General features: G+C 48.6%; 1 protein-coding gene across 1 annotated transcript in view; it reads right to left on the minus strand.

Annotated features, from left to right (window-relative positions):
• The window catches only part of LOC140404291 (C2 calcium-dependent domain-containing protein 4C-like), a 48,306-nt gene that overhangs the window by 21,889 nt on the left and 3,105 nt on the right, over positions 1 to 23,312 (minus strand). The gene's annotated exons all lie outside the window — the stretch shown is intronic.

Raw genomic sequence — 23,312 nt, forward strand, 5'->3', positions numbered from 1 at the left:
CAACAGGGATAAGTACAAACCACAGTCCAGAAAAACACCCTCCATACCCCCTTCCCCCCTATACATAAATAATAAATTAGCATTAACACCCCGACTTAACACAAGTATATACACCCCCTCAGGCCCTCCAGTGTAAATAACAAAATCAAAAAATAAAGTGCCCCACCCCCCCCCCCCACCCCCCCCACCCCCCCACCCCCCCACCCCGAGCTGCGGCTGCCACTGACCAATGTCTACCGCTCTGCCAGGAAGTCTAAGAACGGTTGCCACCGCCTAAAGAACCCTTGTACCGACCCTCTCAAGGCGAATTTCACCCTTTCCAACTTAATAAACCCGGCATATCGTTGATCCAGGATTCCACGCTTGGGGGCCTCGCATCCTTCCACTGAAGAAGAATCCTCCTCCGGGCTCCCAGGGACGCAAAGGCCAGAATTCCGGCCTCTTTCTCCTCCTGCACTCCCGGCTCCTCTGCCACCCCAAATATTGCGAGCCCCCAGCCCAGCTTGACCCTGGATCCTACCACCCTCGACAGGGTAGCACGATAGCATAGTGGTTAGCACAATTGCTTCACAGCTCCAGGGTCCCAGGTTCGATTCCTGGCTTGGGTCACTATCTGTGCGGAGTCTGCACGTTCTCCCCGTGTCTGCGTGGGTTTCCTCCGGGTGCTCCGGTTTCCTCCCACAGTCCAAAGATGTGCAGGTTAGGTGGATTGGCCATGCTAAAATTGCCCCTTAGTATCCAAAATTGCCCTTAGTGTTGGGTGGGGTTATTGGGTTGTGGGGATGGGGTGGGTGTGTTGGCTTGGGTAGGGTGCTCTTTCCAAGAGCCGGTGCAGACTCGATGGGCCGAATGGCCTCCTTCTGCACTGTAAATTCTATGAAGACACCGTCCTCGCTACACCCTTCCAAAATTCCTCCAGCGCTGGGCATGCCCAGAACATATGGGTGTGATTTGCTGGGCTCCCTGAGCACATAACTCACCTGTCCTCGCCCCCAAAGAACCGGCTCATCCTTGTCCCGGTCATGTGTGCCCTGTGCAGCACCTTAAACTGTATGAGGCTGAGCCTCGCGCATGGAGAGGAAGTGTTTACCCTCCCTAGGGCATCTGCCCACGTCCCTTCCTCGATCTCCTCTCCCAACTCCTCCTCCCACTTACCTTTCACCTCCACCACCGAGGCCTCCTCCTCCTCCTGCATCACCTGGTAAGGTTCTGAGATCTTTCCCACTCCCCCCCCCCCCCCCCCCCGAGAGCACCCTATCCTGTACTGTGTGTGGCAGTAGCCGCGGGAATTCCACCACCTGCCGTCTGGCAAACGCCCTTACCTGTAAGTACCCCGAAAACCCTCCACCTGTTCTTCCTGGGGCGAACCGGTGGTTCTCCCATAATGGGGTCCACGCCGAGGCCCCAGCTTCCCCCCTGTGCCGCCTCCATTGCCCCCAGGTTTTGAGGGCCGCCACCACCACCGGGCTCGTGGTGTACCTCCTTGGAGGGAGCGGCAGCGGCGCCGTTGCCAGCGCCCCCAGACTCGTACCCACACAAGACGCCGTCTCCAGCCTCTTCCATGCAGCCCCCTCGCCCTCCATCACCCACTTGCGCACCATCATCGCATTGGCGGCCCAGTAGTATCCACAGAGTTTGGGCAGCGCCAGTCCCCCCCTATCTCTACTGTATAATCATCTGGAAAGGAATAATTTGATTAGAGATAGTCAACACGGTTTTGTGAAGGGTAGGTCGTGCCTCACAAACCTTATAGAGTTCTTTGAGAAGGTGACCAAACAGGTGGATGAGGGTAAAGCAGTTGATGTGGTGTATATGGATTTCAGTAAAGCATTTGAAAGGTTCCCCATGGTAGGCTACTGCAGAAAATACGGAGCCATGGGATTCAGGGTGATTTAGCAGTTTGGATCAGAAATTGGCTAGCTGGAAACCACAAAGGGTGGTGGTTGATGGGAAATGTTCAAACTGGAGCCCAGTTACTAGTGGTGTACCACAAGGATCTGTTTTGGGGCCACTGCTGTTTGTCATTTTTATAAATGACCTGGAGGAGGGCGTAGAAGGATGGGTGAGTAAATTTGCAGATGACACTAAAGTTGGTGGAGTTGTGGATAGTACGGAAGGATGTTACAAGTTACAGAGGGACATAGATAAGTTGCAGCGCTGGGCTGAGAGGTGGAAAATGGAGTTTAATGCAGAAAAGTGTGAGGTGATTCATTTTGGAAGGAATAACAGGAAGACAGAGTACTGGGCTAATGGTAAGATTCTTGGCAGTGTGGATGAGCAGAGAGATCTCGGTGTCCATGTACATAGATCCCTGAAAGTTGCCACCCAGGTTGAGAGGGTTGTTAAGAAGGCGTACGGTGTGTTAGCTTTTATTGGTAGAGGGATTGAGTTTAGGAGCCATGAGGCCATGTTGCAGCTATACAACACTCTGGTGCGGCCGCATTTGGAGTATTGCGTGCAATTCTGGTCGCCGCATTATAGGAAGGATGTGGAAGCATTGGAAAGGGTGCAGAGGAGATTTACCAGAATGTTGCCTGGTATGGAGGGAAGATCTTATGAGGAAAGGCTGAGGGACTTGAGGCTGTTTTCGTTAGAGAGGAGAAGGTTAAGAGGTGACTTTATTGAGGCATACAAGATGATCAGAGGATTGGATCTGTACTGCGCTGTAATGTTCTATGTTCTATGTTCTATGCACTCAATTCTGAAGACCCAGGAGGCTGCTTGTGTTCTGGGTTTTTGTGAAGCGAGTCAGACTTGCAAGTCGGGTAAAAATAAATGATCCTATGCCTACAAATCCATCTTGAGTTTTATTGAGGCCAGACTGACGGGTAAAGAATTCAACATTTGTCATGAAGGGCAGTGGGGACAGGGGACACCCCTGTCTCGTCCCTCGGTGCAGCCGAAAGTACTCGGACCTCCTCCTGTTTGTGGCCACGCTCGCCATCGGGACCTCATACAACAACCTAACCCACCTAACAAACCCCTCCCCAAACCCGAACCTCTTCAGCACCTCCCACAGGTACCCCCACTCTACCCTATCGAAGGCTTTTTCAGCGTCCATCGCCACCACTATCTCCACCTCTCCCTCCCTCGCCGGCATCATGATAACGTTCAGAAGCCTCCGCACATTCGCGTTCAACTGCCTCCCCTTCACAAAACTCCATCTGGTCTTCGTGGATGATCTGCGGCACACAATCCTCAATCCTCATCGCTAAGACCTTCGCCAGCACCTTGGCATCTACATTTAGCAACGAAATCGGCCTGTAAGACCCACACCGCAGGGGATCCTTGTCCCGCTTCAGGATCAAGGAGATCAGTGCCCGGGACATCGTCGGGGGCAAAGCCCCCCCCCCCCCCCCCCCCCCCCACCCCCCTCTCCCATGCCTCATTGAAGGTCCTAACTAACAGCGGGCCCAACAGGTCCATATATTTTTTATAGAATTCGACCGGGAAACCGTCCGGCCCCGGTGCCTTCCCCGCCTGCGTGCTTTCTATCCCTTTGATCAGCTCCTCCAGCCCAATCGGGGCCCCCAATCCCGCCACCTCCCGTGGGATTCACATGTGACATTTGCAGTTAAGTCGAAGCTTTGAGGACGGATCTGCTTTGGCAGGTCGCCATTGGCTGACCCAGTTGCCTGGCAGTTACCACTGTAGAGATATCCCGGACTGGGACTGGGTCAAATTCCTGGAATTCCCACCAATTCCTTCACCACAATTCACTACCACCTTAATTCGGGGCAGGTAAGAACGGACCATTATTGCTGGAAAATGTCCTTTCCAGCAACACCGCTTTCCTGAGAATGAAGTATAAAATATAAATATGTTTTGAAAAGGGATTCACCATGGCTAAAGTGTGTTTGTTTCCCATAGTTGTTGGGGTTTTATCCAATCAATTTACAACAAACACCATGGGCCTTCCATTGTCGGGTTGCACCTGAGGCCTTTTCCTCAGCGATGGTTGAATTTACCTGGGCGCAGGTATGTCACAGCGGGTCCTCCAGCCTGGGTGGAACTCCCGCTGGACAAGTGGATCTCCAGGAACAGGGTTGAGGGTTCAGGTGATGGTCAGTGACTGTGATTGTGCCAATCATCACCCGGAGATTAATAGATCTCTGATGAACAATAATGTAAAGGATTATGGGGATAATGGGTGTCAAAGGCATTGAACAAAGAACAAAGAACAAAGAAAAGTACAGCACAGGAACAGGCCCTTCGGCCCTCCAAGCCCGTGCCGACCATGCTGCCCGACTAAACTACAATCTTCTAAAAGATTTGTCTGAATTGTCCGATCAACCACGATCGTGTTGAATGGCCCAACGGGCCGAATGGCCTTGTCCTGTTCCTATATAATCAACAAATTAGGAAGTGGTTGGCGCCCGCATTCGTCACACATTGGACACAGGGAACAATCCCAATGCTAGAATGGGTAAGCCCAAGTCCCCCCAATATTGAGGCTTCATGAGACTGGGGAGTTGTAAATACTTCTGTTGGGAGAGAGAGAGTTGGTTAAAATAGAAGGAGGTGTTGGGGAGGAAGGCAGGGACTGGGTGGAGAGGGGACGCAATTGAGCAGAAGGGTAGCAAAGGTCTTCAGGTCTGCTGAACATAGCGGATATTTCAGTTCACATTCCTCTCATGTCCACATCGAGGAAGGTATTCTCTCACAGATTTGCTGTTTTGGTCGCCCCCTGCTGGATAGCCCATGGCCTTGTTTCCCTTAAAGCACTCGGCCTGGCACAGGCTGGGTTTCGCACAGCCCAATTCCGCTGCTGTTTATGTCCTGGGCACCTATTTCTGTGCTTCTATAGTACGGCCAGTGAAGCACATTGGACTGGGGGTGAACCCTGCCCGATATGTCCATTGGATGTTTAGTCTGTTCTGTTCCTGAAAAACCCGTGTAAATATCGAGGCCATGCCCGTTCCAATACTAATGAGCTCAGGGAGGGCACTATGAAGGGGGCGGCGGGTGGCACGGTGGTGAAGAGGAAAGATCAATAAGAGGAATGGATCTTCACAATATAACAGTCAAGGTTCAAAAGGCTTGTGTTTAGATTGAAGGGACTTTGCGATAATGTTTTCTTAAAGGATATTTTCTTCCAAATACATTCAGCTAAATAACAGGCTTAACATCACAGTTTGCAGTTTGTACATTTTTCCCCTTTTTACCCCCACTCACCCCAACCCTCCGCTCCCCCCACGACAAACAGCTCCTCGAATATAGCCACGAACGGTCTCCTCCGTACCTCGAAGCCCTCCTCCAACCTGAGAAATTTGTATAGATTCCCCAGCCAGGCCACAACCCCCCCCCTCTGGTTTAGCTCATTGGGCTATACAGCTGGCTTGTAATGCAGAACAAGGCCAGCAGCGCGGGTTCAATTCCCGTACCGGCCTCCCCGAACAGGCCCCGGAATGTGGCGACTAGGGGCTACAGAGCTAGTGAGGGTTGTAGGGGCTGGAGGAGGCTACAGCGATAGGGAGGGTTGCAGGGACTGGAAGAGATTACAGAGATAGTGAGGGTTGTAGGGACTGGAAGAGATTACAGAGATAGTGAGGGTTGTAGGGACTGGAAGAGATTACAGAGATAGTGAGGGTTGTAGGGACTGGAAGAGATTACAGAGATAGTGAGGGTTGTAGGGACTGGAAGATGTTACAGAGATGGGGAGGGTTGTCGGGACTGGAAGAGATTACAGAGATAGTGAGGGTTGTACGGACTGGAAGATATTACAGAGATGGGGAGGGTTGTAGGGACTGGAAGAGATTACAGAGATAGTGAGGGTTGTAGGGACTGGAAGATGTTACAGAGATGGGGAGGGTTGTAGGGGCTGGAGGAGATTACAGAGATAGAGAGGGTTGTGGGGCTGGAGGAGGATACAGAGATAAAGAGGGTTGTCGGGTCTGGAGGAGTTTACAGAGATAGGGAAGGTCGCAGGGGTTGGAGGAGGGTACAGAGATGGGGGGGTTGAAGAGGCTGGAGGTTACAGAGATAGGGAGGGTTGTTGGGACTGGATGAGGTTACAGAGAGAGGGAGGTTGTCGGGACTGGAAGAGGTTACAGAGATAGGGCAGGGTTGTAGGGTTGGAGAAGGTTACAGAGATAGGGAGGGTTATAGAACATAACAGCGCAGTACAGGCCCTTCGGTCCTCGATGTTGCGCCAACCTGTGAAACCACTCTAAAGCCCATCTACACTATTCCCTTATCGTCCATATGTCTATCCAATGACCATTTGAATGCCCTTAGTGTTGGCGAGTCCACTACTGTTGCAGGCAGGGCATTCCACACCCTTACTACTCTCTGACATCTGTCTTATATCTATTACCCCTCAATTTAAAGCTATGTCCCCTCGTGCCATCACCATCCGAGGAAAATGGCTCTCACTGTCCACCCTATCTAATCCTCTGATCATCTTGTATGCCTCAATTAAGTCACCTCTTAACCTCCTTCTCTCTAACAAAAACAGCCTCAAGTCCCTCAGCCTTTCCTCATAAGATCTTCCCTCCATACCAGGCAACATCCTGGTAAATCTCCTCTGCACCCTTTCCAATGCTTCCACATCCTTCCTATAATTCGACGACCAGAATTGCACGTAATACTCCAAATGCGGCCGTACCAGAGTTTTGTACAGCTGCAACATGACCTCATGGCTCCGAAACTCAATTCCTCTACCAATAAAAGGGAGTGGAGGAGGTTACAGAGATGGTGGAGGGTTGTAGGGACTGGAGAAGGTTACAGAGATAGGGAGGGTTGTAGTGACTGGAGGGGGTTACAGAGATGGGGAGGGTTGTAGGGTTGGAGGAGGTTACAGAGATAGGGAGGGTTGTAGGGTTGTAGGAGGTTACAGAGATAGGGAGGGTTACAGGGTTGAAGAAGGTTACAGAGATGGGGGAGGGTTGTAGGGGCTGGAGGAGGTTACAGAGATGGGGAAGGTTGTAGGGGCTGGAGGAGGTTACAGAGATGGGGAGGGTTGTAGGGTTGTAGGAGGTTACAGAGATAGGGAGCGTTGTAGGGTTGGAGGAGGGTACAGATATTGGGGGGTGTAGGGACTGGAGGAGGGTACAGAGATAGGGAGGGTTGTAGGGTTAGAGGAGGCTACAGAGATAGGGAGGGTTGTAGGGAGTGGAGGAGGGTACAGAGATAGGGAGGGTTGTGGGGAGTGGAGGAGGGTACAGAGATGGGGAGGGTTGTAGAGAGTGGAGGAGGGTACAGAGATGGGAGGGTTGTAGGGAGTGGAGGAGGGTACAGAGATGGGGAGGGTTGTAGGGAGTGGAGGAGGGTACAGAGATAGGGAGGGTTGTTGGGAGTGGAGGAGGGTACTGAGATGGGCAGGGTTGTAGGGAGTGGAGGAGGGTACAGAGATAGGGAGGGTTGTAGGGAGTGGAGGAGGGTACAGAGATAGGGAGGGTTGTAGTGACTGGAGGAGGTTACAGAGATGGGGAGGGTAGTAGGGTTGGAGGAGGTTACAGAGATAGGGAGGGTTGTAGGGTTGTAGGAGGTTACAGAGATAGGGAGGGTTACAGGGTTGAAGAAGGTTACAGAGATGGGGGAGGGTTGTAGGGGCTGGAGGAGGTTACAGAGATGGGGAAGGTTGTAGGGGCTGGAGGAGGTTACAGAGATGGGGAGGGTTGTAGGGTTGTAGGAGGTTACACAGATAGGGAGAGTTGTAGGGTTGGAGGAGGGTACAGATATTGGGGGGTGTAGGGACTGGAGGAGGGTACAGAGATAGGGAGGGTTGTAGGGTTAGAGGAGGCTACAGAGATAGGGAGGGTTGTAGGGAGTGGAGGAGGGTACAGAGATAGGGAGGGTTGTGGGGAGTGGAGGAGGGTACAGAGATGGGGAGGGTTGTAGAGAGTGGAGGAAGGTACAGAGATGGGAGGGTTGTAGGGAGTGGAGGAGGGTACAGAGATAGGGAGGGTTGTTGGGAGTGGAGGAGGGTACTGAGATGGGCAGGGTTGTAGGGAGTGGAGGAGGGTACAGAGATAGGGAGGGTTGTAGGGAGTGGAGGAGGGTACAGAGATAGGGAGGGTTGGAGGAGGATACAGAGATAGGGAGGGTTGTAGGGAGTGGAGGAGGGTACAGAGATAGGGAGGGTTGTAGGGAGTGGAGGAGGGGACAGAGATGGGGAGGGTTGTAGGGAGTGGAGGAGGGTACAGAGATAGGGAGTGGAGGAGGGTACAGAGATAGGGAGGGTTGTATGGAGTGGAGGAGGATACAGAGATTGGGGAGGATGAGACGATGGAGGGCTTTGAAAACAAAGATTTTAAAATCAAGAGATGATTTGCCCAGGGGCCAGTGTAGGTCAGTGAGCCCAGGGGCGATAGGGGAATGGGACTCCCTGCAAGTTAATCACGCTAACAGAGATTTGGATGAACTTAAGTTGTTTCCCGGCTGTGTATGGTTGGCAGCCAATGATCGCCACTGCTGGTACAATCGACAATGCTCCTTCACCGTTAGTGAGGACTGAACACCGTCACGTCAGGGCCCGATATCTTTGTTGACAGCGCCACCGTGTGTCTCTTCACAGGATTAACCCTCAGCTCAAGTGTTATCTCTTGTCGCTATATTTAATCAGCAGGTTGATCATTTGAACCAAACTTTCCTCTTGAGTCCAGCATTTCTGTCAGAGTTAGAAGGTGAAAGGCTTGATCTCTGCTCCAAACTGTCCCTGGGCAGTGGAGAGTAGAATCTGGTTTCGAAATATTGGATGGAAATCCAGCAAAGTATTTACAGAATTATACAACTTCAACAACACTCGAGACGCTCAACACCATCCAGGGCAAAACAGCTTGATTGCTCCTCTTTCCACAAACATTCAAACCCTCCATCACCGACAGACAGTAGCAGTCGTGTGTGCCATCTACAAGATGCACTGCAGTAATTTAACAAGATTCCTTAGACAGCACCTTCCAAACCCACGACCACTACTATGTAGAAGGACAAGAGCAGCAGATACCTGGGAACCCCACCACCTGGAGGTCCCCCTCCAAGTCACTCACCATCCTGACTTGGAAACATTCCGTTCCTTCATCCTAGGACAACATCCTAGAACTCCCTCCCTAACAGCACAGTGGGTGTACCTACACCTCAAGGAGTGCAGCAGTTCAAGAAGGCAACTGAAGGGAACTGGCTATTTCTGATAGGTAAAAAGGGTCATTGATTTAGCCATTTTAATGTAAATACTAAAGCCCAGTTTAAAATCCATTTTAAACTGAATTTCATCCTGTAACTTCAAGCGTAACTTAGATTACAGAAACACATAAGCTTGCAGAATTTGCAGTGGCAAAGCACAGAATTTGAAACATCTAAAAAAGCTAGCTAAAGCTTATGCAACATTATACTGAAGGTCAAATTGACATTATAGTTCATATGAGCTCTGCCATTGTTCAAATGAACAGAATCGCAGAGTTCAGCACATACCAGTTTAATGATAAGGGCAGAGTTTGCATTCCATAGAACATAGAACATAACAGCGCAGTACAGGCCCTTCAGCCCTCGATGTTGCGCCGACCTGTGAAACCACTCTAAAGCCCATCTACACTATTCCCTTATCGTCCATATGTCTATCCATTGACCATTTGAATGTCCTTAGTGTTGGCGAGTCCAGTACTGTTGCAGGCAGGGCATTCCACGCCCTTACTACTCTCTGAGTAAAGAACCTACCTCTGACATCTGTCCTATATCTATCTCCCTACAATTTAAAGGTATGTCCCCTCGTGCTAGACATCACCATCCGAGGAAAAAGGCTCTCACTGTCCACCCTATCTAAATCCTCTGATCATCTTGTATGCCTCAATTAAGTCACCTCTTAACCTTCTTCTCTCTAACGAAAACAGCCTCAAGTCCCTCAGCCTTTCCTCATAAGATCTTCCCTCCATACCAGGCAACATTCTGGTAAATCTCCTCTGCACCCTTTCCAATGCTTCCACATCCTTCCTATAATGCGGCGACCAGAATTGCACGCAATACTCCAAATGCGGCCACACCAGATTTGTGTACAGCTGCAACATGACCTCATGGCTCCGAAACTCAATCCCTCTACCAATAAAAGCTAACATACCGTACACCTTCTTAACAACCCTCTCAACCTGGGTTGGAACTTTCAGGGATCTATGTACATGGACACCGAGATCTCTCTGCTCAGCCACACTGCCAAGAATCTTACCATTAGCCCAGTACTCTGTCTTCCTGTTATTCCTTCCAAAATGAATCACCTCACACTTTTCTGCATTAAACACCATTTGCCAGCTCTCAGCCCAGCGCTGCAGCTTATCTATATCCCTCTGTAACTTGTAACATCCTTCCGCACTGTCCACAACTCCACCGACTTTAGTGTCATCTGCAAATTTACTCACGCCCTCCTCCAGGTCATTTATAAAAATGACAAACAGCAGTGGCCCCAAAACAGATCCTTGTGGTACACCACTAGTAACTGGACTCCAGTCTGAACATTTCCCATCAACCACCACTCTTTGTCTTCTTCCAGCTAGCCAATTTCTGATCCAAACTGCTAAATCTCCCTGAATCCCATGCCTCCGTATTTTCTGCAGTAGCCTACCGTGGGGAACCTTATCAAATGCTTTACTGAAATCCATATACACCACATCAACTGCTTTATCCTCATCCACCTGTTTGGTCACCTTCTCAAAGAACTCTATAAGGTTTGTGAGGCACGACCTACCCTTCACAAAACCGTGTTGACTATCTCTAATCAAATTATTTCTTTCCAGATGATTATACATCCTATCTCTTATAAACCTTTCCAAGATTTTGCCCACAACAGAAGTAAGGCTCACTGATCTATAGTTACCGGGGTTGTCTCTACTCCCCTCCTTGAACAAGGGGACAACATATGCTATCCTCCAGTCTTCTGGCTCTATTCCTGTAGACAAAGATGACTTAAAGATCAAAGCCAAAGGCTCTGCAATCTCCTCCCTAGCTTCCCAGTGAATCCTAGGATAAATACCATCTGGCCCAGGGGACTTATCTATTTTCACACTTTCCAGAATTGCTAACACCTCCTCCTTATGAACCTCAAGCCCTTCTCGTCTAGTAGCCTGAATCTCAGTATTCTCCTCGACAACATTGTCTTTTTCCTGTGTGAATACTGAAGCAAAATATTCATTTAGCACCTCTCCTATCACCTCGGACTCCACACACAACTTCCCACTACTGTCCTTGACTGGCCCTACTCTTACCCGAGTCATTCTTTTATTCCTGACATATCTATAGAAAGCTTTAGGGTTATCCTTGATCCTACCTGCCAAAGACTTCTCATGTCCCCTCCTGGCTCTTCTTAGCTCTCTCTTTAGGTCCTTCCTAGCTAACTTGTAACTCTTGAGCACCCTAACTGAACCTTCATGTCTCATCTTTACATAAGCCTCCTTCTTCTTCTTGACAAGTGTTTCGACTGCTTTAGTAAACCATGGTTCCCTCGCTCGACCACTTCCTCCCTGCCTGACGGGTACATACTTATCAAGGACACACAGTAGCTGTTCCTTGAACAAGCTCCACATTTCCATTGTGCCCATCCCCTGCAGTTCTCCTCTCCATCCGATGCATCCTAAGTCTTGTCTCATCGCATCATAATTGCCTTTCCCCCAGATATCACTCTTGCCCTGCGGTATATACCTATCCCTTTCCATCACTAAAGTAAACATAATCGAATTGTGGTCACTATCACCAAAGTGCTCACCTACCTCCAAATCTAACACCTGTCCTGGTTCATTACCCAAAACCAAATCCAATATGGCCTCGCCTCTCGTTGGCCTATCTACATACTGTGTCAGGAAACCCTCCTGCACACATTGGACAAAAACGGACCCATCTAAGGTACTCAAACTATAGCGTTTCCAGTCAATATTTGGAAAGTTAAAGTCCCCCATAACAACTACCCTGTTGCTTTTGCTCCTATCCAGAATCATCTTTGCAATCCTTTCCGCTACATCTCTGGAACTTTTCGGAGGCCTATAGAAAACCCCTAACAGGGTGACCTCTCCTTTCCTGTTTCTAACCTCAGCCCATACTACCTCAGTAGACGAGTCCTTATCAAACGTCCTTTCTGCCACTGTAATACTGTCCTTGACTAACAATGCCACCCCTCCCCCTCTTTTACCACCTTCCCTGAGCTTACTGAAATATCGAAACCCCGGCACCTGCAACAACCATTCCTGTCCCTGCTCTATCCATGTCTCCGAAATGGCCACAACATCGAAGTCCCAGGTACCAACCCTTGCCGCAAGTTCACCCACCTTATTCTGGATGCTCCTGGCATTGAAGAAGACATACTTTAAACAACCTTCCTGCCTGCCGGTACACTCCTGCAACTTTGAAACCTTACTCATGACCTCACTACTCTCAACCTCCTGTATACTGGAGCTACAATTTAGATTCCCAAGCCCCTGCTGAACTAGTTTAAACCCTCCCGAAGAGCATTAGCAAATTTCCCCCCCAGGATATTGGTACCCCTCTGGTCCAGGTGTAGACCATCCCGTTTGCAGAGGTCCCACCGACCCCAGAATGAGCCCCAATTATCCAGACATCCGAAACCATCCCTGAAGCCACGTGTTCAACTCCTCTCTCTCCCTATTCCTCGTCTCGTTAGCAAGTGGCACGGGTAACAACCCAGAGATAATAACTCTGTTTGTCCTAGATCTCAGTTCCACCCTAGCCCCCTGAATTCTTGCCTTACACCCCTATCCCTTTTCCTACCTATGTCGTTGGTACCTATGTGGACCACGACTTGGGGCTGCTCCCCCTCCCCCTTAAGGGTCCCGAAAACACGATCCGAGAAATTGCGGACCCTGGCACCTGGGAGGCAACACACCTACCACGAGTCTCTCTCGTCCCCACAGAATCTCCTATCTATCCCCCTAACTATGGAGTCTCCAATGACTAATGTTCTACTCCTCTCCCCCTCCCTTCTGAGCAACAGGGACAGACCCTGTGCCAGAGACCCCATGGCTTACCCCTGGTAAGTCGACCCCCCCAACAGTATCCAAAGCGGTATACTTGTTACTGTGGGGAATGACCACAGGGGATCCCTGTACTGACTGCTTCCTCCCATCCCTCTCACCATCACCCATCTATCTTTATTCTTCGGAGTAACTACATCCCTGAATCTTCTGTCTATGACTACCTCTGCCTCCCGAATGATCCGAAGTTCATCCAGCTCCAGCTCCCTAACGCGGTTTCTGAGGAGCTGGAGATGGGTGCACTTCCCACAGATGAAACCAGCAAGGACACTGACAGCGTCCCTCACCTCAAACATTCTGCAGGAGGAACATTGCACTACCTTCACTGCCATCCCCTCGAGATAAAAAAAAAGAAAAGCTTACCTGTTTTTCAATCCCCTTCTCAGCAAGCACTCACTCAGCAACCTCTGCGCACCGCACGATAACACCTGAGGGGAAATAAAAGAAAAACTACTTACCAGTCACCAGCCAATCCCTTATCTGCAGGCTGTGATGTCACGGTTCAACTTCTTCCAACACACATTTAGGAATTCCACATGCAACATTTATATAAATTTTAAAAGTTCAACAAGGTAATGTTGCATATTGATGATTGAGAACTGACCATCCAACCAAATGCATTTGAGACCCATCCAAGCCAATCAGCACATTGCAGGGGTAGGGACAGATGGAGTCAGACTGATAATATTCTCTTTAAACAGAGAGGTCCGGGCAGCCATTTTCCATCCTGGATCACTCCATAACTTTTACCTGACTACTCGGTATCCTTATTTCGTATTTTCATATTTCCACTCTAACTCTTGAACTTTGCGCAAGCTGTTTTGCTTTGAGCAAGAACCGTTACTGTATTTTGAAAGTTAAATCTGTTGTAAACCATTAAGCCAATTATTTCTCTTTAGGTCTTTTGCTGGCCAGGACTTTATTGAGAACATTTGACTTGTAACCACAAGAAGATCTTAGTCTCTCAATTATCGGAGGAGGAGGAGCAGTCTCTGTCAGGGAGAGAACCTGAGAATATCTAAGACACTCAGAAGGTAAGAAGGTAAGTAAGTGATTTTTACTCATTTTTACTTTTATACCTTTTTCAAATTGTGTGTGTCGGGGGGAAACTGAAGTCACATCACAGAAAAGCTGTGACCTGAGTGGCTGGTTGGGGATCTACACTAAATTAAAAAAATTAAGCATTGGGGACTAATTAAACATAATTACTTAATTATAATTTAGAGGGGTATCTAAGCAAGAGATCGGAGAGTACTATATTTAGCTTTCGAATTTATATTAGAAATCTAGTGCTAGGAAACAGATAGTTAACAGTAACTTTAAAAAAAAAATATATATATAAAATGTTTTTTAAAAACTTTTAATTTTAATTAATTGACGCAATGTCAGTTAGAGGGGTGCAGTGCTCTGACTGTGAGATGTGGCAGGTCCGGGAGGCTTCCAGCGTCCCGGATGGCTTCATCTGCAGAAAGTGCACCCAACTGGAGCTCCTCACAGACCACGTGGTTCGGTTGGAGCAGCAATTGGATGCACTTAGGAGCATGCAGGTGGCGGAAAGCATCATAGATCACAGTTATATAAATGTGGTCACACCCAAGGTGCAGGCAGAGAAATGGGTGACCACCAGAAAGGGCAGGCAGTCAGTGCAGGAATCCCCTGTGGTTGTCCCCCTCTCGAACAGGTATGCCCCTTTGGATACTGTCGGGGGGGGATAGCCTATCAGGGGAAAACAGCAGCAGCCAGAGCAGTGGCACCACGGCTGGCTCTGATGTTCAGAAACGAGGGTCAAAGCGCAGAAGAGCAAAGTAATAGGGGACTCTATAGTCAGGGGCACAGATAGGTGCTTCTGTGGACGTGAAAGAGATTCCAGGATGGTATGTTGCCTCCCTGGTGCCAGGGTCCAGGATGTCTCCGAACGGGTAGAGGGCATCCTGAAGGGGGAGGGCAAACAGGCAGAGGTCGTTGTACATATTGGTACTAACGACATAGGCAGGAAGGGGCATGAGGTCCTGCAGCAGGAGTTCAGGGAGCTAGGCAGAAAGTTAAAAGACAGGACCTCGAGGGTTGTAATCTCGGGATTACTCCCTGTGCCACGTGCCAGTGGGGCTAGAAATAGGAAGATAGAGCAGCTAAACACGTGGCTAAACAGCTGGTGTAGGAGGGAGGGTTTCCGTTATCTGGACCACTGGGAGCTCTTCCGGGGCAGGTGTGACCTATATAAGAAGGACGGGTTGCATTTAAACTGGAGAGGCATAAATATCCTGGCCGCGAGGTTTGCTAGTGTCACACGGGAGGGTTTAAACTAGTATGGCAGGGGGGTGGGCACGGGAGCAATAGGTCAGAAGGTGAGAGCATTGAGGGAGAACTAGGGAATAGGGACAGTGGGGCTCTGAGGCAGAGCAGACAGGGAGAAGTTGTTGAACACAGCGGGTCTGGTGGCCTGAAGCGCATATGTTTTAATGCAAGAAGTATTACGGGTAGGGCAGATGAACTTAGAGTTTGGATTAGTACTTGGAACTATGATGTTGTTGCCATTGATGTTGTAGAACCCTCAAGAGTATTGAAAGTCAAAGAGATCTCGGAGTACAGGTCCACAGGTCATTGAAAGGGGCAACACAGGTGGAGAAGGTAGTCAAGAAGGCATACGGCATGCTTGCCTTCATTGGCCGGGGCATTGAGTATAAGAATTGGCAAGTCATGTTGCAGCTGTATAGAACCTTAGTTAGGCCACCCTTGGAATATAGTGTTCAATTCTGGTCGCCACACTACCAGAAGGATGTGGAGGCTTTAGAGAGGGTGCAGAAGAGATTTACCAGAATGTTGCCTGGTATGGAGGGCATAAGCTATGAGGAGCGGTTGAATAAACTCGGTTTGTTCTCACTGGAACGAAGGAGGTTGAGGGGCGACCTGATAGAGGTATACAAAATTATGAGGGGCATAGACAGAGTGGATAGTCAGAGGCTTTTCCCCAGGGTAGAGGGGTCAATTACTAGAGGGCATAGGTTTAAGGTGAGAGGGGCAAGGTTTAGAGTAGATGTACGAGGCAAGTTTTTTACGCAGAGGGTAGTGGGTACCTGGAACTCGCTACCGGAGGAGGTAGTGGGAGCAGGGACGATAGGGACATTTAAGGGGCATCTTGACAAATATATGAATAGGATGGGAATAGAAGGATACGGACCCAGGAAGTGTAGAAGATTGTAGTTTAGTCGGGCAGTATGGTCGGCACGGGCTTGGAGGGCCGAAGGGCCTGTTCCTGTGCTGTACATTTCTTTGTTCTTTGTTGTTATTACAGAGACCTGGTTGAGGGAAGGGCAGGATTGGCAGCTAAACGTTCCAGGATTTAGATGTTTCAGGCGGGATAGAGGGGGATGTAAAAGGGGTGGCGGAGTTGCGCTACTTGGTAGGGAGAATATCACAGCTGTACTGCGGGAGGACACCTCAGAGGGCAGTGAGGCTATATGGGTAGAGATCAGGAATAAGAAGGGTGCAGTCACAATGTTGGGGGTTTACTACAGGCCTCCGAACAGCCAGCGGGAGATAGAGGAGAAGATAGGTAGACAGATTTTGGAAAAGAGTAAAAACAACAGGGTTGTGGTGATGGGAGACTTCAACTTCCCCAATATTGACTGGGACTCACTTAGTGCCAGGGGCTTAGACGGGGCGGAGTTTGTAAGGAGCATCCAGGAGGGCTTCTTAAAACAATATGTGGACAGTCCAACCAGGGAAGGGGCGGTACTGGACCTGGTATTGGGGAATGAGCCCGGCCAGGTGGTAGATGTTTCAGTAGGGGAGCATTTCGGGAACAGTGACCACAATTCAGTCAGTTTTAAAGTGCTGGTGGACAAGGATAAGAGTGGTCCTAGGATGAATGTGCTAAATTGGGGGAAGGCTAATTATAACAATATTAGGCGGGAACTGAAGAACATAGATTGGGGGCGGATGTTTGTGGGCAAATCAACATCTGACATGTGGGAGGCTTTCAAGTGTCAGTTGAAAGGAATTCAGGACCGGCATGTTCCTGTGAGGAAGAAGGATAAAACGGCAATTTTCGGGAACCTTGGATAACAAGAGATATTGTAGGCCTCATCAAAAAGGAAAAGGAGGCATTTGTCAGGGCTAAAAGTCTGGGAACAGACAAAGTCTGTGTGGAATATAAGGAAAGTAGGAAGGAACTTAAGCAAGGAGTCAGGAGGGCTAGAAGGGGTCACGAAAAGTCATTGGCAAATAGGGTTAAGGAAAATCCCAAGGCTTTTTACACGTACATAAAAAGCAAGAGGGTAGCCAGGGAAAGGGTTGGCCCACTGAAGGATAGACAAGGGAATCTATGTGTGGAGCCAGAGGAAATGGGCGAGGTACTAAATGAATACTTTGCATCAGTGTTCACTAAAGAGAAGAAATTGATAGACGTTGAGTCTGGAGAAGGGTGTGTAGATAGCCTGGGTCACATTGAGATCCAAAAAGACGAGGTGTTGGGTGTCTTAAAAAATATTAAGGTAGATAAATCCCCAGGGCCTGATGGGATCTACCCCAGAATACTGAAGGAGGATGGAGAGGAAATTGCTGAGGCCTTGACAGAAATCTTTGGATCCTCACTGTCTTCAGGTGATGTCCCGGAGGACTGGAGAATAGCCAATGTTGTTCCTTTGTTTAAGAAGGGTAGCAAGGATAATCCAGGGAACTACAGGCCGGTGAGTCTTACTTCAGTGGTAGGAAAATTACTGGAGAGAATTCTTCGAGTCAGGATCTACTCCCATTTGGAAGCAAATGGACGTATGAGTGAGAGGCAGCATTGTTTTGTGAAGGGGAGGTCGTGTCTCACTAACTTGATAGAGTTTTTCGAGGAGGTCACTAAGATGATTGATGCAGGTAGGGCAGTGGATGTTATCTATATGGACTTCAGTAAGGCCTTTGACAAGGTCCCTCATGGTAGACTAGTACAAAAGGTGAAGTCACACGGGATCAGGGGTGAGCTGGCAAGGTGGATACAGAACTGGCTAGGTCATAGAAGGCAGAGAGTAGTAATGGAAGGATGCGTTTCTAATTGGAGGTCTATGACTAGTGGTGTTCCGCAGGGATCAGTGCTGGGACCTTTGCTATTTGTAGTATATATAAATGATTCGGAGGAAAATGTAACTGGTCTGATTAGTAAGTTTGCAGACGAGACAAAGGTTGGTGGAATTGCGGATAGCGATGAGGACTGTCAGAGGATACAGCAGGATTTAGATTGTTTGGAGACTTGGGCGGAGAGATGGCAGATGGAGTTTAATCCGGACAAATGTGAGGTAATGCATTTTGGAAGGTCTAATGCAGGTAGGGAATATACAGTGAATGGTAGAACCCTCAAGAGCATTGAAAGTCAAAGAGATCTAGGAGTACAGGTCCACAGGTCACTGAAAGGGGCAACACAGGTGGAGAAGGTAGCCAAGAAGGCATACGGCACGCTTGCCTTCATTGGCCGGGGCATTGAGTATAAGAATTGGCAAGTCATGTTGCAGCTGTATAGAACCTTAGTTAGGCCACACTTGGAATATAGTGTTCAATTCTGGTCGCCACACTACCAGAAGGATGTGGAGGTTTTAGAGAGGGTGCAGAAGAGATTTACTAGAATGTTGCCTGGTATAGAGGGCATTAGCTATGAGGAGCGGTTGAATAAACTCGGTTTGTTCTCACTAGAATGAAAATTATGAGGGGCATAGACAGAGTGGATAGTCTGACCCCGGGGTAGAGGGGTCAATTACTAGGGGGCATAGGTTTAAGGTAAGAGGGGCAAGGTTTAGAGTAGATGTACGAGGCAAGTTTTTTACGCAGAGGGTAGTGGGTGCCTGGAACTCGCTACCGGAGGAGGTGGTGGAAGCAGGGACGAGAGTGACATTTAAGGGGCATCTTGACAAATACATGAATAGGATGGGAATAGAGGGATACGGACCCAGGAAGTGTAGAAGATTGTAGTTTAGTCGGGCAGCATGGTCGGCATGGGCTTGGAGGGCCGAAGGGCCTGTTCCTGTGCTGTACTATTCTTTGTACTTTGTTCTTTGTCTGTAGATAGGCCAACGAGAGGCGAGGCTGTATTGGATTTGGTACTGGGTAATGAACCAGGACAGGTGTTAGATTTGGAGGTAGGTGAGCACTTTGGTGATAGTGACCACATTTCGATTACGTTTACTTTAGTGATGGAAAGGGATAGGTATATACCGCAGGGCAAGAGTTATATCTGGGGAAAGGCAATTATGATGCGATGAGGCAAGACTGTGGATGCATCGGATGGAGAGGAAAACTGCAGGGGATGGGCACAATGGAAATATGGAGCTTGTTCAAGGAACAGCTACTGCGCGTCCTTGATAAGTATGTACCTGTCAGACAGGGAGGATGTGGTCGAGCGAGTAAACTGTGGTTTACTAAAGCAGTTGAAATACTTGTCAAGAGGGAAAAGGAGGCTTATGTAAAGATGAGACGTGAAGGTTCAGTTTGGGCGCTCGAGAATTACAAGCTAACTAGGAAGGACCTAAAGAGAGAGATGTGGTATATGGATTTCAGTAAAGCGTTTGAGAATGTTCCCCACGGTAGGCTATTGCAGAAAATATGGAGGCATGGGATTCAGGGTGATTTAGCAGTTTGGATCAGAAATTGGCTAGCTGGTTCATGGGAAATGTTCAGACTGGAGTTCAGTTACTAGTGGTGTACCACAAGGATCTGTTTTGGGGCCACTGCTGTTTGTCATTTTTATAAATGACCTGGAGGAGGGGGTAGAAGGATGGGTGAGTAAATTTGCAGATGACACTAAAGTCGGTGGAGTTGTGGACAGTGCGGAAGGATGTTACAAGTTACAGAGGGACATAGATAAGTTGCAGCGCTGGGCTGAGAGGTGGCAAATGGAGTTTAATGCAGAAAAGTGTGAGGTGATTCATTTTGGAAGGAATAACAGGAAGACAGAGTACTGGGCTAATGGTAAGATTCTTGGCAGTGTGGATGAGCAGTGAGATCTCGGTGTCCATGGACATAGATCCCTGAAAGTTGCCACCCAGATTGAGAGGGTTGTTAAGAAGGCGTACGGTGTGTTAGCTTTTATTGGTAGAGGGATTGAGTTTCGGAGCCATGAGGTCATGTTGCAGCTGCACAAAACTCTGGTGCGGCCACATTTGGAGTATTGCGTGCAATTCTGGTCGCCGCATTGTAGGAAGGATGTGGAAGCATTGGAAAGGGTGCAGAGGAGATTTACCAGAATGTTGCCTGGTATGGAGGGAAGATCTTATGAGGAAAGGCTGAGGGACTTGAGGCCATTTTCATTAGAGAGAAGAAGGTTAAGAGGTGACTTAATTGAGGCATACAAGATGATCAGAGGATTAGATAGGGTGGACAGTGAGAGCCTTTTTCCTCGGATGGTGATGTCTAGCACGAGGGGACATAGCTTTAAATTGAGGGGAGATAGATACAGGACATGTTGCCATTACAGAGACCTGGTTGAGGGAAGGGCAGGATTGGCAGCTAAACGTTCCAGGAGTTAGATGTTTCAGGCGGGATAGAGGGGGATGTAAAAGGGGAGGCGGTGTTGCGCTACTTGTTCGGGAGAATATCACAGCTATACTGCGAGAGGACACCTCAGAGGGCAGTGAGGCGATATGGGTAGAGATCAGGAATAAGAAGGGTGCAGTCACAATGTTGGGGTATACTACAGGCCTCCCAACAGCCAGCGGGAGATAGAGGAGCAGATAGGTAGACAGATTTTGGAAAAGAGTAAAAACACCAGGGTTGTGGTGATGGGAGACTTCAACTTCCCCAATATTGACTGGGACTCACTTAGTGCCAGGGGCTTAGACGGGGCGGAGTTTGTGAGGAGCATCCAGGAGGGCTTCTTAAAACAATATGTAAACAGTCCAACTAGGGAAGGGGCGGTACTGGACCTGGTATTGGGGAATGAGCCCGGCCAGGTGGTAGATGTTTCAGTAGGGGAGCATTTCGGTAACAGTGACCACAATTCAGTAAGTTTTAAAGTACTGGTGGACAAGGATAAGAGTGGTCCGAGGATGAATGTGCTAAATTGGGGGAAGGCTAATTATAACAATATTAGGTGGGAACTGAAGAACATAGATTGGGGGCGGATGTTTGAGGGCAAATCAACATCTGACATGTGGGAGGCTTTCAAGTGTCAGTTGGAAGGAATACAGGACCGGCATGTTCCTGTGAGGAAGAAAGATAATTTTTGGATGTCTAATGATATTGTAGGCCTCGTCAAAAAGAAAAAGGAGGCATTTGTCAGGGCTAAAAGGCTGGGAACAGAAGAAGCCTGTGTGGCATATAAGGAAAGTAGGAAGGAACTTAAGCAAGGAGTCAGGAGGGCTAGAAGGGGTCACGAAAAGTCATTGGCAAATAGGGTTAAGGAAAATCCCAAGGCTTTTTACACATACATAAAAAGCAAGAGGGTAGCCAGGGAAATGGTTGGCCCACTGAAGGATAGGCAAGGGAATCTATGTGTGGAGCCACAGGAAATGGGTGAGGTACTAAATGAATACTTTGCATCAGTATTCACCAAAGAGAAGGAATTGGTAGATGTTGAGTCTGGAGAAGGGGGTGTAGATAGCCTGGGTCACATTGTGATCCAAAAAGATGAGGTGTTGGGTGTCTTAAAAAATATTAAGGTAGATAAGTCCCCAGAGCCTGATGGGATCTACCCCAGAATACTGAAGGAGGCTGGAGAGGAAATTGCTGAGGCCTTGACAGAAATCTTTGGATCCTCGCTGTCTTCAGGGGATGTCCCGGAGGACTGGAGAATAGCCAATGTTGTTCCTCTGTTTAAGAAGGGTAGCAAGGATAATCCCGGGAACTACAGGCCGGTGAGCCTTACTTCAGTGGTAGGGAAATTACTGGAGAGAATTCTTAGAGACAGGATCTACTCCCATTTGGAAGCAAATGGACGTATTAGTGAGAGGCAGCACGGTTTTGTGAAGGGGAGGTCGTGTCTCACTAACTTGATAGAGTTTTTCGAGGAGGTCACTAAGATGATTGATGCAGGTAGGGCAGTAGATGTTGTCTATATGGACTTCAGTAAGGCCTTTGACAAGGTCCCTCATGGTAGACTAGTACAAAAGGTGAAGTCACACGGGATCAGGGGTGAACTGGCAAGGTGGATACAGAACTGGCTAGGCCATAGAAGGCAGAGGGTAGCAATGGAGGGATGCTTTTCTAATTGGAGGGCTGTGACCAGTGGTGTTCCACAGGGATCAGTGCTGGGACCTTTGCTCTTTGTAGTATATATAAATGATTTGGAGGAAAATGTAACTGGTCTGATTAGTAAGTTTGCAGACGACACAAAGGTTGGTGGAATTGCGGATAGCGATGAGGTCTGTCTGAGGATACAGAAGGATTTAGATTGTCTGGAGACTTGGGCGGAGAGATGGCAGATGGAGTTTAATCCGGACAAATGTGAGGTAATGCATTTTGGAAGGTCTAATGCAGGTAGGGAATATACAGTGAATGGTAGAACCCTCAAGAGTATTGAAAGTCAAAGAGATCTAGGAGTACAGGTCCACAGGTCATTGAAAGGGGCAACACAGGTGGAGAAGGTAGTCAAGAAGGCATACGGCATGCTTGCCTTCATTGGCCGGGGCATTGAGTATAAGAATTGGCAAGTCATGTTGCAGCTGTATAGAACCTTAGTTAGGCCACACTTGGAGTATAGTGTTCAATTCTGGTCGCCACACTACCAGAAGGATGTGGAGGCTTTAGAGAGGGTGCAGAAGAGATTTACCAGAATGTTGCCTGGTATGGAGGGCATAAGCTATGAGGAGCGATTGAATAAACTCGGTTTGTTCTCACTGGAACGAAGGAGGTTGAGGGGAGACCTGATCGAGGTCTACAAAATTATGAGGGGCATAGACAGAGTGGATAGTCAGAGGCTTTTCCCCAGGGTAGAGGGGTCAATTACTAGGGGGCATAAGTTTAAGGTGAGAGGGGCAAGGTTTAGAGTAGATGTACGAGGCAAGTTTTTTACGCAGAGGGTAGTGGGTACCTGGAACTCGCTACCGGAGGAGGTAGTGGAAGCAGGGACGATAGGGACATTTAAGGGGCATCTTGACAAATATATGAATAGGATGGGAATAGAAGGATACGGACCCAGGAAGTGTAGAAGATTGTAGTTTAGTCGGGCAGTATGGTCGGCGCGGGCTTGGAGGGCCGAAGGGCCTGTTCCTGTGCTGTACATTTCTTTGTTCTTTGTTCTTTGTTCTTAGGACAGATGTCAGAGGTAGGTTCTTTACTCAGAGAGTAGTAAGGGTGTGGAATGCAACAGTAGTGGACTCAACAACATTAAGGGCATTCAAATGGTCATTAGATAGACATATGGATGATGAGGGA

The sequence above is a fragment of the Scyliorhinus torazame genome, chromosome 30, assembly GCF_047496885.1.
Source record: "Scyliorhinus torazame isolate Kashiwa2021f chromosome 30, sScyTor2.1, whole genome shotgun sequence".
In the NCBI taxonomy this organism is placed as follows: domain Eukaryota; kingdom Metazoa; phylum Chordata; class Chondrichthyes; order Carcharhiniformes; family Scyliorhinidae; genus Scyliorhinus; species Scyliorhinus torazame.